General features: G+C 41.2%; 1 protein-coding gene across 1 annotated transcript in view; it reads right to left on the bottom strand.

Annotated features, from left to right (window-relative positions):
- Nucleotides 1-14,543, bottom strand: part of AQP4 (aquaporin 4) — a 60,205-nt gene that overhangs the window by 15,493 nt on the left and 30,169 nt on the right. The window lies entirely within an intron of this gene.

Raw genomic sequence — 14,543 nt, 5'->3', positions numbered from 1 at the left:
TGTGTGCCGGTGAGGCAGGCCCGGCTAAAGAGTTTGGTGAGCTCTGGAAGGTCTGACAGTTAGTGCCTGCATTACCATCTCATTTTTTTCTTTCTTAAAATGGACCACAGGTACCTAGGACTGAAATAATCATCATCCTTGATACAGGGCACTCTGTCATCACTGGTAATTTATGGCCCTCTTTTATTTTATATTATTTTAATTAGTTACTTTTTAATAGTATAATAATCATCATACTGGCAACTAGACCTGTGATAATAACTCACTATGGGACCCTCTTTATCCCCGCCCTGCTTCTCTACCTACCATCTCATTTCACATAGGAGCTTCCTTTTTTCCCCCAGAATGGACTGTGGCAAGAAAGAAATACAGGAGAGAGAAGAAAACAGTTATGGTTTCACATCATGGTTACAATTTCTTGTTTTCTTGTCTCTTTTGGATACTTGAGAACTGGGAATGGTTGAAAAGCTCTCATGAGAAAGAGGGATTACAATTTTGAGTGTGAATTTCAGAGGAGCTCTTTATTTCTGTTTCCAGCATTCTCAGATAACAAAGATTGAATTTATATCCTTTAAGAATGTGGCTGCATACTGATGGCTGTTCATCAGGGGTTTCAGCCTTTGAAAACACATGCAAGTCAGAACAAACTCTGGTAAGAGGGCAACAGAGAATTTATGGCAATCTGCAAAGAACACTTAAAATATTTCCTGTTCATCCACCTTATTAGGACTGACTAGAATGCATTCTTTTTTTTATATAGCTGAGTAATATTCCATTGTATATATGTGCAACAATTTCTGTATCCATTCATCTGTTGATGGACATCTAGGTTGCTTCCATGTCCTATTGCGAAGTTGGTTGTGAAGTTGCTCAGTCGTGTCCGACTTTTTGCAACCCCAGGGACTGTAGCCTGCCAGGCTCCTCCGTCCATGGGATTTTCCAGGCAAGAATATTGGAGTGGGTTGCCATTTTCTTCTCCATGTCCTATAGCTATTGTAAAAAGTGCTTCCATGAAGATTGGGGTACAGGTGCCTCTTTCAGTTATGGTTTTCTTAGGGTATATGCCCAGTAGTGGGATTGCTGGGTCATATGACACAGTATTGTAAAACAATTATCCTCCAATTAAAAAAAGAACAACAACAACAAAAATTATTTCCTGTTGATTGTTACAGCTGTTTACTATTCAGATTTTTGAATGAGATTTTTTAAAGGTGCAAAATGTTCTTTTTTTTTTTAAATTTGAAAACTTTGATTTGGACAATGGGTCAGAAGTGCTTGTGAGGTCTTTGAGTCCAAGGAACAGTGCTGTGAGGTTTAAGTTCTTCCTTGAGAATGAGGCCTGTGGTGCTAGCCACAGAAACCTACCAAATGTGGCATTGTGTAGGGCTGCTGGTCAGCAGGAGGACATTTTTCAGGTCCACCCTTTGTAAGTTGCACTCGGCTCATTAGCATTCACTCCATGGTGGTGGCAGTTCCCGGCACCATTTTACAAAGTGCCAACAGAACTTGGTTACCACAGTTTCTCAGACCCTTTCCCTTTCTTCTGGCTGGCTGATCACTGCCCTGGTAGAATGTGTTGACAGTCCAGTTCCTAAGCGATGGCTGTTCCCATCAAGGGAAGGGCCACCCTAATTGGCATCAACTCACACTTATTAGTACTCTCAGCAGAGAGGTTCAGAATTGACCAGGGATTAACCCTTCACTTCCTGGAGGTAGTTTTTCTTTTCAGATATTCTTTATTATCCTTTCTATATTTGAGATGGTAATATTGACCTTCCTATGCTACATTCAGTCTACCTACTTCCCTGGCTTTTCTTTAAACTAGGGATAGAAACTTCCAATAGGACTGTTTATGGCAATGCATGCAGGATACAATAATGAAAGAAATCAGCTGTATTGGACTTATGATCGTGCAAAAAGTATGAGGTGGGAGCCCTGGTGAATATAAGTAATAGCCTCTAAGTTGACCTGTTTTGAACTGGCTTAGGACTAGAATCAAAGATTTGAAATCTAAATTTTTTTCCCCCACTGGTAACCTTAAAAAGGCCTAAATTCATTTAAAGATGGAATAACAATTTATTGATGAAGTTTTCTTGACTTTCTTACCTTTAGGAAAAGGATGGTAACCTGGGACATTGATTTAAAATCAGTCTTGTATGTCAAGCAAACTTGTGAGTTTTTAGTTAAATAGCTTTGTGAAGTTGTGGGTCAGTAACATATGAAAAAAATGAAGGCATGATAAATGTAAAGTACAAGTACTTGACAAAAACTAGTGGATGAATGCACTTTGTTCCTAATTTTTAATCTCTTACATCATGTTGTTATCCTTGGGTGCTGATGTATATCTGTGGGATTTGTAGACCCCTTTCCCCACCCTGGCCCTCAGAACTTTTAGTATTTCTTCATGTGTTCAGAAATAGAAGACTAACACAAACATACTAAAAACGCCAGCAAGGCCTCAGGATCAGATAGGAAGTGTCTCCAGGCTGGCAGGGACAAGACTCAGTAGCAACTCACAAATCTCATCTTCCTTTTCATGAATCTCAGCGATAGGAATCCCTGCAGAGCACTTATGTATCAGCAAGTTCATTAAAAACAAACAAAACAACAGCAGCAGCAGGGCAACCACAGGCACAGGCACCACAACACAGGACTTCAGTGGAGCTTTGTTCGCTTTTCAAAGAGGTGTTACCTTATTATTGTTACAGTAAGGCAGAGTGGTTGCTGGAAATATGGCTCACCACCCAAAGAGAAAAATAAAGATAGCAATCAAAAAACATAAAAGAATCAAAGAAAGTTTGACTTGCCTCCCTTTCTCGGTGAGGTGAAACTGACAAACCCTGGGTCTTTGCACCGGTGTGGACCCTTCCGCTCTATCGCTGCCCTTCCCCCATCACCCCTTCAGTCCAAGTTTTCCCGTTCATGATAGCCGGTGCTGTTTCCTTGATTCAGGTCCAGGCCGACCCTGCTTTGGCTGGTGAGTTGTACTCTGCTGACATTTAAGGCAGGAATTCCCTGGGAAAATAGTCAAGAGATTCTTTTGGTGCCACTGGCAGGGTTCCAAAAGGTTTAGGGTTCCCCTCTCTAGGCAAATGGGCAGAGAGAACGGGAGGGATGGAGAGAGAAACAGAAGGACTTTATTGAGTGACTGTGTTTCATCCGAAGCTTGTACAAAAAAGCAGAAAGGTGGTTGGATGACAATGCTTTTCTTAGCCCTTATCCTTTACCCAGCTTCTATGAGAGTTCAGAGTTTGGTTTGGGCGTTTTAAAGGCTGCTCAGACATCCACAGTGGGAAGTCAGTTTTCTCGGAAGCAAAGGACTTTGGGATCTAATGGGTTGGATCAGAATGTTTGGAATGGTTAATAATCTGTAAAGTGTAGTCTGTAGTAGTAATTGTTCCAAAATGTAAATTAAATTTGAAGGTTTTAAGAGCCAAAACAGCATTTTGGCAGTTATCACTTATACAGAGAGATTCAGAATCCTCATGTTTTTAATAAACTAAGAAAGATAATCCCAGTTTCAAGGAAAGAGCAAAATGCTTAAAATTCAAGGGGCTCTCACAGGAGGAGTAGACCAAAAAACAAGAAAATTAAAAGAAATGCTTTTAGAATAATACTAGAAACAGAACATTTTCTAAGAAAGGAGAAGAAAAGGTCATAATCTGTGACCATAAAAAATACAATAGACTCTCAACAGTTTAGTTACTTAAGAATTTTCTCGGATGAACCTTATGATTCAAACAAAGTTTTCTGTTTCTTTCCTGAATGATCATTCATACTACTCTTTAACCTCTGTACTTCCTACTTCGTTTTCTCATATAGTCAGAAGAAGTCTATGTGTGAAGAAATTCACAGGGCCTCTTAGAGGTGTCAAGTCTCACTGATGGTTTCACCATGCCTAGGAATATCCAGTGCTACCCCTCGGCCCATATGCCTGTTGTGGGGGACCGTGCCGTGGCCACACCTTGTCAGCTCCTCTAGGGAGCCACCTGAGGTGACCCTTCCATCTTTAATTCCTTTCCCTTCTCTCTGCCACATGATTCTGTTTCTTCTTTAAAAATTCCTCAGTATTTATTCCCTCCAGGAAACCTGCCCTTTGCAGACACACTGGCTCTCATCACTTGAAATATAGCAACCTGTGAACCTATGTGAAACCCTACAGTTTTTAATAGGCAATGTGTCTGTATTATTCAGCGGTGTTTTGACGCAAGTTTACCCTCTCTTCTTGATACGAACTGAAGCTGTGGGCTATATGCTGTGCTTAGTTGTTCAGTCGTGTACGACTTTTTGCAACCCCAGGGACTGTAGCCCTCCAGGCTCCTTTGTCCATGGGGATTCTCCAGGCAAGAATATTGGAGTGGGTTGCCATGCCCTCCTCCAGGGGATCTCCCCAACCCAGGGACTGAACACAGGTCTCCTGCATCACAGGCAGATTCTTTACCATCTGAGCCACCAGGGAAGCCCAAGAATACTGGAGTGGCTAGCCTATCCCTTCTCCAGGGAAATTTCCTGACCCAGGAATCGAACTGGAGTCTCCAGCATTGCAGGTGGATTCTTTACCAGCTGAGCTACCTGGGAAGCCTTGTGGGCTATATATATCATATTAATTTCTTACAGTGATGATGATTATGATGGATGGACAGTAATGATTTTGGTGATGATACCATTGTGCAGTGGAAGGATAAGGGGTAAGAGCTGCCAGTCTTAACTCAGTCACTTAATTCTTATTGGCTGTACGCCACTTGATGTTTCTGAACCCTGGTTCTTCATCTGTGAAATGGAACAAAGCATTTTATGTCCTCTCTTTTTGTAAAGTTGTTTTAAGTCCAGATGCCCTCCTGACCCATTCTAGTTTTAGACCACCTCATGTGTGCTTGCTTGGGAATTCCATTTAGGAATTTCCCAAATTCCATCACAGAATTGTCCCTACCATACCAGAATCATCTGTTTACTTGTCTGTAATTGAAATCAGGGCAGAGAACACTCTCAATAATCATAGTAATTAATTAGACTTGGTAATTAATTGCTGTATCCTCAGCCTGTAGTATATCTCCAAGATACCCTTTAAAGACTGAAATCATTGTGGAATAAATAAATAAGTGAATGAGGCTCAAATAGGGTGATACTAGCAGGAGAGTTTTGCCAACAGAATTGATAAGTATAGATAATGATCATAAGGATGTTTACGATAAAAAGGCATTGAGTTATGTCAAGAAATTTATCTGTGTCAAACCTTGAAAAAGTAATTTTTCTTGACCTAATTTCCCCATTTATAGAATGAAATGGTAACTCTTTTCTAACTCAAGTGAAGGCTTCCCTAGTGGCTCTCCGGTAAAGAATCCACCTGCCAATGCAGGAGATATGGTTAGATCCCTGGGTTGGGAAGATCCCCTGGAGAAGGAAATGATGACCCACTCCAGTATTCTTGCCTGGGAAATCCCATGGAGAGGAGCCTGGTGAGCTATGGTCCATAGGGTCATAAAAGAGCTGGACGTGACTAAGTTGAACAGGACAACAACAACAACTCAGGTAAAAACCTAGAAACAGTAAGTTTTTAATGTATGTACAGTGCTAAAAGTATTAACATCAGTGTTAACATTTTATGAACTTTATATGGGCATAAATTATTCCAAGACCACATTTTGGAGTTTAAATCAGAAGTAATATTTTTAAAAACCTCTATCTTATGGATAAATCCAAAATATCTCAGTGAATTTTATTTAAAAAAGAAGAAACTGCCTTTATGTTATCTGCTTATTAGCTTAGTAACTCTTCAGGGATGATAATGACATTTATAACTCACATTTCCACCGAGGCTGAGTATTGCTGGAAAAATAATACTGCTGGTATTGGTCATTTTACAAATTTATCATTTCCAGAGTAAACTTGGGCTTCCCTGGTGTATCAGTGGTAAAGAATCTGCCTGCCGATGCAGGAGACGTGAGTTTGATTCTTTGTTGGGAAGATCCCCTGGAGAAGGAAATGGCAACCCACTCCAGTATTCTTGCCTGGAGAACCCCATGGACAGGGGAGCCAGGCAGGCTGCAGTCCATGGAGTCACAAAAGAGTTCAACACAACTTAGTATCTAAACAACACCACCAACAGAGTAAACTTGCTCCTCAGTGTCACTCAGCAATCCTATTGGTTCCAGAGGTATCTGACTCTCATTCTCCTGTCAGGAAAGAGATGAAAATTGTTTGCAACCAGGGACTTTAGCAGAAACAGGAAATGACTCTGGCTTTCCTAAGCAAAGTGGACTTCATTGAAGGGATGGGTGCGTGCATGCTAAGTCGCTTCAGTCGTGTCTGTCTCCTTTTGACCTCCATGGACCATAGCCTGCTAGGCTCCTCAGTCCATGGTTTCTCCAGGTAAGAATACTGGAGTGGGTTGCCACTTCCTTCTCCAGGGCATCTTCCCAACCCAGGAATTGAACCTGAGTCTTTTATGTCTCCTGCACCAGGAAGCAGATTCTTTACTACTAGCGCCACCTGGGAAGCCCAAGGCAGGGTCAGAAGCTGGGGCAACACCTGCACCTCAGCCTCTGGGATGTCTGCTGTCCTGGGTTCTTTTCTTCGTGCATAACTGCCCCAAGGTATAAAGTCCCAGGACCCAGCCCTGGATATGAGTCAGGGAGAGAGATGGCTTCTGTAGAGGGAAGAGTCACCAGGAATGATCCTGCTACCAAGGCTACACACAGAGAGTGAGAAGAAATCATGGTGGCAGCTAACACTTCTTTAGATACTCGTTTGGGCCTCACTTTTTTTTTTTTTTCTGTGCAAGGTAGGATCTTAGTTCTCCCACCAGGGATCGAACCCGTGTCCCCTGTGTCGGAAGCGTGGAGTCTTAACCACTGGACCACCAGGGAAGTCCCCGAGCCTCAGTTTCTACCATCCCTGACATCCTCTCTTCTTTCTGGTCATATGAGACTGTATTAGTCTGTTAGAGTTGCCATAGCAAAGAACCACAGACTGGGTTGTTTAAACGACAGACATTTATTTTCTCACAGGCTAGAAGTCCCTGCCTAGATAATTCAGACTTTGTTGTTTAAAATTCAAGTTTTACTTTCCCTATTAAACCTTCCCTGTTCCTATAGTTTTGTCTAGATGCCATTTCTCTTATATTTCACAGCACCTTCTAAAATAGCTTTGTACTTCTCCGACTTCCAAGCATGTGAATACAAATTCCCTTTACATCCCTCCCTAAGAGACGCGGGTTGCCCCAGTAAGAACGCATGAAAACCAAAGGCTTTATAACCAGTACTTGACAAAAGATACTAGGAATTGTGCTTGGGGTTTCCAAACAGGGTTGCATTAGTTATAATTACTGGGCTCAGTGGTAAAGAATCCGCCTGCACTGCAGGAGAAGCAGAAGACTTGGTTTGATCCCTGTGTCGGGAAGATCCCCTGGAGAAGGAAATGGCAACCCACTCCAGTATTCTTGCCTGGGAAATCTCATGGACAGAGGAGCCTGGTGGGCTACAGTCCACGAGGTTGCAAAAGAGTCAGACACGACTTAGTGACTAAACAACAACAAGTTATAATTACACTGCTGGATAGTTCGTGGCTTACAGCTCTGTCTCTAACTCAAGAAATAAATTCCTTGGGGCAGAGATTATGTGTTAGTTGTTTATGCAACCCTGGAAAATAGAAGACGGTCAATACATTTTGGTTGGTTGGATGAATAAATAAATGAATGAGGAGTTTACAAAAATGGTTTCACACATTTTTCAGTATGTTTATGAAATAAGCAGAGTGTTACTTCTCTAGTTTCAGTCTAAGTTAGTGGAGAATTTAAGTGACCCAGAAGGTCAGAAGTTAATCAAACCAGATTTGTCCTATTATATATATTATACAAGTGTATTTTTTAGCTACTGTGGGGCTGTTGGCTGCTCTTTAAGCATATTCATTCTGTCAGGGTACAAGTGTACCTTTTGATTTATTTAAAAGATTTAAATGGAAATTTATGTGTTGATTTTCTTTTGAAAATAGAATAGTTTGTGGGAAAATTGGCTAATTTTGGGATCATTTGACAAAGTATTTTAATAAACATAGAGTTATATCCTTGTTAACTGGTTAAATCATTTTTTTTCTACTATACAGTTTTTTAGATTATTATTTTTTAAAATAACATGTTTATTTCTAATTGTAGTGACTTTTAAAGGTTTAGGGAACCAGGAACACACTGACATAATGAACTGTGTTACCCATTGATATCTGAGAGGGATTAGTCCAACAAAGTGTTGTAACAAGGACTAAACAGTTTTATAGACATACTCAATATATAGTTTATAGTTTTGTTGTGATATTTTTCCACGTACAAGTCTTTATCATCACCCAAGGGGGCATATGAAAATCAGTTTATGAACTTTCAAGAGCAATACAATTCTTCTTTATTATTATTATTGCTAATAATCCCATTTAAAAAATGAGAGCTTGTTGAGTAAATGCAAGAGCTCTGTGATGCCTGGTAATACCAACATTATTCCACCTCCATTAGTGGGTCGTGTCGCACACCTCACAGAATAAGTATGCAGACTTCATATACCCTTCTCACTCCGCACAACATTTTGAGTAGAAAAAGACAAAAGGCCCATTGGGTTGTCAGAATATCTCTTTCTATTTGGAAAAAGCTCACCAAAATCAACCCTCCGTCAACCGCAATTACCTACCAGAGACCATTAACCCTACTTTCCCCTGTGTAGCCAAATACCCTTAAAAAGATCATTTCCATTTGTTGTCTCTTTTCTCATGCTTTATCCTTTGCAATCTAATTTTCTGTTCCTGTCGCTCCCTGTGAACTGCTCTCCTCGTGTTCTGGGGCCTCCTCTGTTGTGCGACTCTAGAGGAAATGCTCCCATCCTTACCTCCCTTGACTCTCTGCAGACCTGACCCTGCCCACCACTCATCCATCATCATAATGTGCCAGGTCTATGCTAAGTGCTTGACACGAGAGGGTTTATTTAATCTGGGTGGCATCCTGATGATGGAGCTCTGATTATTATTCCATGTTACAGATTAAAACAAAAACAAAACCCAAAAAAACAAGTACCTGAAGTCATACAGCTCACAAGTAGAAGTGTAGAGTCTCAAACCCAGGTCTCCATGACCCCAAAGCTACAGGTCTTACGCACCACAATCTACCCCCTTCTAGAAACACCTGCATCTCTTTTCCATGACATCATTATTCAGGTTTGTTGTTATCAATTTCTCAAACCTTTATCATTTCTGTTGTACATTCACTATTTTTTTTCCATATTGAAATCAACTTTTCACTGCATATATATATATATACATATACACACAGTTGACCCTTGAACAATGTGGGTTTGAACTCCATAGCTCCACAAACATGGATTTTTTTTTTCAATAGTTAACATTACAGTTCTGCATGATCTGAGGCTGGATGAATCCATGAATATGGAACTGTGGATCCGGAGGGTGAACTGTAAGTTATATGTCCACTGATTTTCGACTGCTTTGAGGGTAGATGGCCTTAATTCCTGAGTTTTTCAAGGGCCAGCTCAGATTTTTGCTCAGAACCAATCTGTGCAACAATACCATCCATCTGATACACTGGCTAGATTTTTTAAATGTGTATGAATTTCAGTATATAACTTTCAGGAAAGTCCATTCTGTGTATCACCTCAAGCCGTCTTGCTCACCATCAGCATATGTATGCCACCTCCATTGTGAGCAGTGACACTATTTTTGAGAAAAGAGGTAAGGAAGAGAAGATTCAGGAGGAAGTGCTTTCTGTCAAGATGGAATGAAAAGAGGAGGAAAATGAAGATTTGTGTGCATCTCAATTGATGGTGGTAAAAAATGGTTGGCCCTTCAGGCCACAGAGGTTGAGGAATGTTTGATAGAACAGCACAGAAATCATTACAGAATTAATTACTTCGGGATAAAGGATGGTGTTTTTCAAGTGAAAGGTGCGGGCCCTACTGTCCTTGGGTATCTGTTATGCAGATCAGAGAGCAACTGAAGTGGCAGCGGTACTGGCCTCAGACCCTGCCAATAGGGCCCTGCCCTGGACCCCTGATTTAGAAGGCTGTGCCCCAACTCTGTGGAGAAGGCAATGGCAACCCTCTCCACTGCTCTTGCCTGGAAAATCCCATGGATAGAGGAGCCTGGTAGGCTGCAATCCATGGGGTCGCTGAGGGTCGGACACGACTGAGCGACTTTACTTTCACTTTTCACTTTCATGCATTGGAGAAGGAAATGGCAGCCCACTCCAGTGTTCTTGCCTGGAGAGTCCCAGGGATGGGTGAGCCTGGTGGGCTGCCGTCTATGGGGTTGCACAGAGTCGGACACGACTGAAGTAACTTAGCAGTAGCAGCCCCAACTCTGAGTGCATTGTCCTCCTCTGTACAGAAAACTTCTCTAGACCACAGGGTCCATGACTGGGACTCTGGAATTCTCTGCTCTCAGGGTTTGGGCTGGCCTGGCATCCCTCCCCTGACCTGGATCCCACTGCTGATGTGCACAACCTTGGTCCCAATCGTGCCCAATGAATGGCTGATTGTAGGTATGTGTGTATGGAGCTTGAACAGTGGGGTCCAAACTCATGCATATGATGCTTCTCATGGTATAGCATGGCACTATGGCTGGGAAGATTATGGGGGACCCTGTCATGCAACTATCGGGAGTAGATTTGATTACCCCAGACTCAGAGAACTGAGCCAAGGAGAGAGAAGTGATCCTCAGAGAACAGGAGCATCAGTCCAAAGGGAACATGTCCTGCAAATTCCACCATGAGCACCTTTATTTATCAGTCTCTGGAAGGAAGAGAATTAGCTGGCATTGTGCCAAACATCATAATGCAGACTCTACTTAAAGTAGGAACTTGTCTACTTAAAAAAGACCAAGAGATGGAGTGTTACATACGATTAGTACCAAGACAAGATTCACTTCATGATGGAAGTCACCTTCATGACCATTTTAATACAGAACCAATTGAAACATGCTAAATGGGACATGGAGCAACAGCAAAAGTAGTGCAAACAGGGTGACAAAAAGGAGCCTGACTGGGATGAACCTAGAAAATCTTCCCTCACCTGCGTCTGGCTAAGATTTCCCCCAATTCTTAATAAAAAAGAAAATAGAAGTTCACGTAGAAACTATACTAAATGTTGTTGCTCTTTGTTTCAATCAGATACAGATATATTGAACAGACTCCATCTTTCAGGTCTTTTGCAAGGTGCTGATATACATAAAATAGTATGAAAATCAGTTCCTGAGGGAACTGAGTGGGAGAAGAGACTTCAGGTGGAAAAGACTTAAGACAGCCAAGATCTGGATTAATTTGTCTAGGAAATTTGCTAGGGAAGGGAAATGAGATAAATAATAAGCTTTGGGTCAGTTGGGAGTGCATTATAAGTTAGCATGAATTTGTAGGGAGGCCAGCAAGATTCTGTGATTTTCTTTAGTAGTGATCTGGTGTCAGGGAAGGAGCAGGAAAACTGAGTGGAGGCGGGTATGTCAAGTTTGGCACAGAGATAGCTTAAAAAAATAATCCAGGTTCAGTGAGAACAGCACAGAAGAGGCTGCCATGCCACCTGGGCTAACTGTCATCATCATCATCACTAACTTTTTTTTTAAACTATATAATACTTCCTGTTCTTAAGTCTTTATTTTGTTCTATTTTTTATTTTTTAAATTAAAAAAAAACCTTTTTTGGCAGTGTGGCATGTGGAATCTTAGTTCCCTAGTCAGGGATGGGACCCATGCCCCCTGCCTTGGAAGAGCAGAGATTAACCTCTGTTACGTCTTTAGATGCGTCATTTCTGGACTTGTAGAAGTCATGTGACCACAAGAAGGTTAGTAAGCTGGGAAGAGTGGAACGGCAAAGTGATTCCAGGGCTTGATGAAGATTCCAGAAGTTTGTGTCCAATTGCTTCAACTTACTCTGGAGATGAATGGAAATTTCAGTGTGAGGAATTTAAAGATTTGATGATCCCAGAATGAACATCTGAAATAGAGTATAGTGATCTTCTCAGAGAGACTTCCCTGGTGGCTCAGTGGGTAAAGTATCCACCTGGAAAGCAACAGGAGACTCAGAAGATGTGGGTTCGATCCCCAGGTTGGGAGGATTTCCTGGAGGAGGAAATGACAACCTACTCCAGTATTCTTGCCTAGAAAATCCCATGGACAGAGGAGCCTGGTGGGCTACAGTCCATAGAGTCTCAAAGGAGTTGGACATGACTGAAGGGACTGAGCACGCATATACTATCTTCTCTGAAGGTTGTTTAAAAACTGAATGCATCATTTTGGCTGTTTTGGAGTATTTTAGATGTGGCCTTGTTTGGAAGTAGGTTATAAACAAGGTGATCATCCCAGATCCCTTCCCATCTTTAGGGATGTGAAATTAAGCTGGCACCTTTTTGTTTTGTTTGGATTTAGGTTTCTACTGATAGAGAAAAAAAGTGATTTATTTAGAATTGAGAAGATAGATTTTCAAACAGAATAGTTTGGCTACCTGTGCTGTGGTTGAGAGCTGTAGCTGTCTGTGAAAGTATTTCCTTTATCATATGGAAAAAAAAAAAAAAAAACAACCCAGTCCAGATCAGGTTCATCTTTTATTTGGTTAAGATTTGGTAACATGGCCATATTTGAGGGGAATTTGCTATCCTGTGCAGAAGATCTTAATTGGCATTGATCATAACTAACTTTCTGACTTTTGTTAGAAAGCACGTGGGAAAAAAGAAAGAGTTGAGCCTACCTGGCTGGTTTGCTTGTTTGTGACTATGGAACAGTCCTAATTCAGATACCATGAAAGTCAGCGGACCGTGCAGGCAGAATCATCTGTGAAGTCAATTGTTCATGCACAGCAAAACTTGCTTTCAATTACTGAAATCAATTTTTCCCAATGCCTCAAAGCAGGGACCATTCTGAGGCCTTTGAAAGCAATTTTTCATATTATTTCTTTGCAGACTGACACATCACTCTGCTTTGTAACAGAAGAGCTGACTTAAAGCGGTTGGTTTGCTGCTATGGCTAGCTACCTCTGCCCAGGATCCCATGATCCTCTAGACCAGCAGTCCCCAACTTTTTGGCACTCAGAACTGATTTCACGGGAGATAATTTTTTAATGGAAGGCTGGGGAGGGGATAGTTCAGGCAGTAATGCAAGCGAGGGGGATCGGATATAAATACAGAGGAAGCGTCACCCACTTGTCCACCGCTCACCTGCTGTGCAGCATAAATTCTAACAAGCCAGTACCCATCTATGGCCTGGAGACTGGGGACCCCTGCTCTAGACTGTTCTGTGCCATATGGTGGTACCTACCCCAAGACGGCTCTCTAAATAGATGTGGGTGATTAAAACTTAAGTGAATTTATGATTTGAACCAAGGAAATTCTTTCCCCAATATTGGTGCCCATGTAACTGCACTGATTCCTTAGTCAGTGTGACTGCTTGGAAGATTGTAAGAACCGAGCAAATGACTTTTAAAGAATTTTCATGTTTTACATGTGTAGGTCACGTACTTGAAACCTTTTTTCCCAGTTTAAATTGTTTTCTAACTAATGTGTTATGTGTCCATGGATAATCTTGAAACTGTAAGAAAATTATTTTTTTCTCCTAGTGATAAATACTGAGTTCACTGCATTTCTCAGAATACAACATTGATCATTGGTAGCCAATCCTCATCTCTCTAGTCCTCTTGTCTAGAAAGATTAGCTTAATATGGAAAGGAGTATGTGTGTGTGTGTGTGTATGTTTGTGAAATAAAAGGGAAATCCACTGTGCTGTATGGTTAGTTTCTAGATAAGTTTTGTCTTGCAAGTGATAGTTTGAAAGTACTTGGAATTCTTGGATTTACTACAATTTAAAATCTGTATTCAGGCACATTGCTGTTAATACTGAAACTTTACAGTCTCAAGTTTGAACTCCAATAAGCCCATATCTCAGAGCTTATAAAACTGTATGAAAGATGCCCTGAAAGATATTTCTTGGCCAACCACCAACCATGGTGTGAAATGGAGAGCTGGAGGTGGGGGAATTGGGGATGGTTGGGAGGAGGGGTCCCAGAAGACAGTGTTTCCTGAACATAGGAAGGTCAGCAGGGCTCATGTAAATGATGCCACTTTCTCCTTGTTCACATAATATCCAGAAGCTGTGCTGGTTAGTCAGAACTACTACCTTGGTTTTCAGAGTGCTCAGGGGTATATGTACACTGCCATAGAGAAAAACTTTCTTGAATATATAGTATGTGCCTGGTACTGTTATCCCTTCTTAGTTTTTTCTTGCTTTCCTTCCACGTGTATTAGCCATTTTTCGCTCCACCCCAGATGAGATCTTATTTTCTACCTGCGCATGAATTGGCCCTGTTTGTTTCCCCAACATGCTAGGAGCTGTTAGATAAGCTCTTTCTTAAGCAACAATCATTAAATAAGTATCATTAAATAATCTGTGAGCCATGATTCCTGCTCATGAGTTGAGATAAATACATGTCAAACAATGAATAACATCATTTTTCAAATTACTATTATATGATGGCATAACAGAAGCAAGGTTGCATATTATAGACAATGAGTAAGAAG

The sequence above is a fragment of the Bos mutus genome, chromosome 24, assembly GCF_027580195.1.
Source record: "Bos mutus isolate GX-2022 chromosome 24, NWIPB_WYAK_1.1, whole genome shotgun sequence".
NCBI lineage: Eukaryota > Metazoa > Chordata > Mammalia > Artiodactyla > Bovidae > Bos > Bos mutus.
The sequence above is the reverse complement of the archived record's forward strand: the minus strand, read 5'-3'. Positions and strand labels throughout refer to the sequence as shown.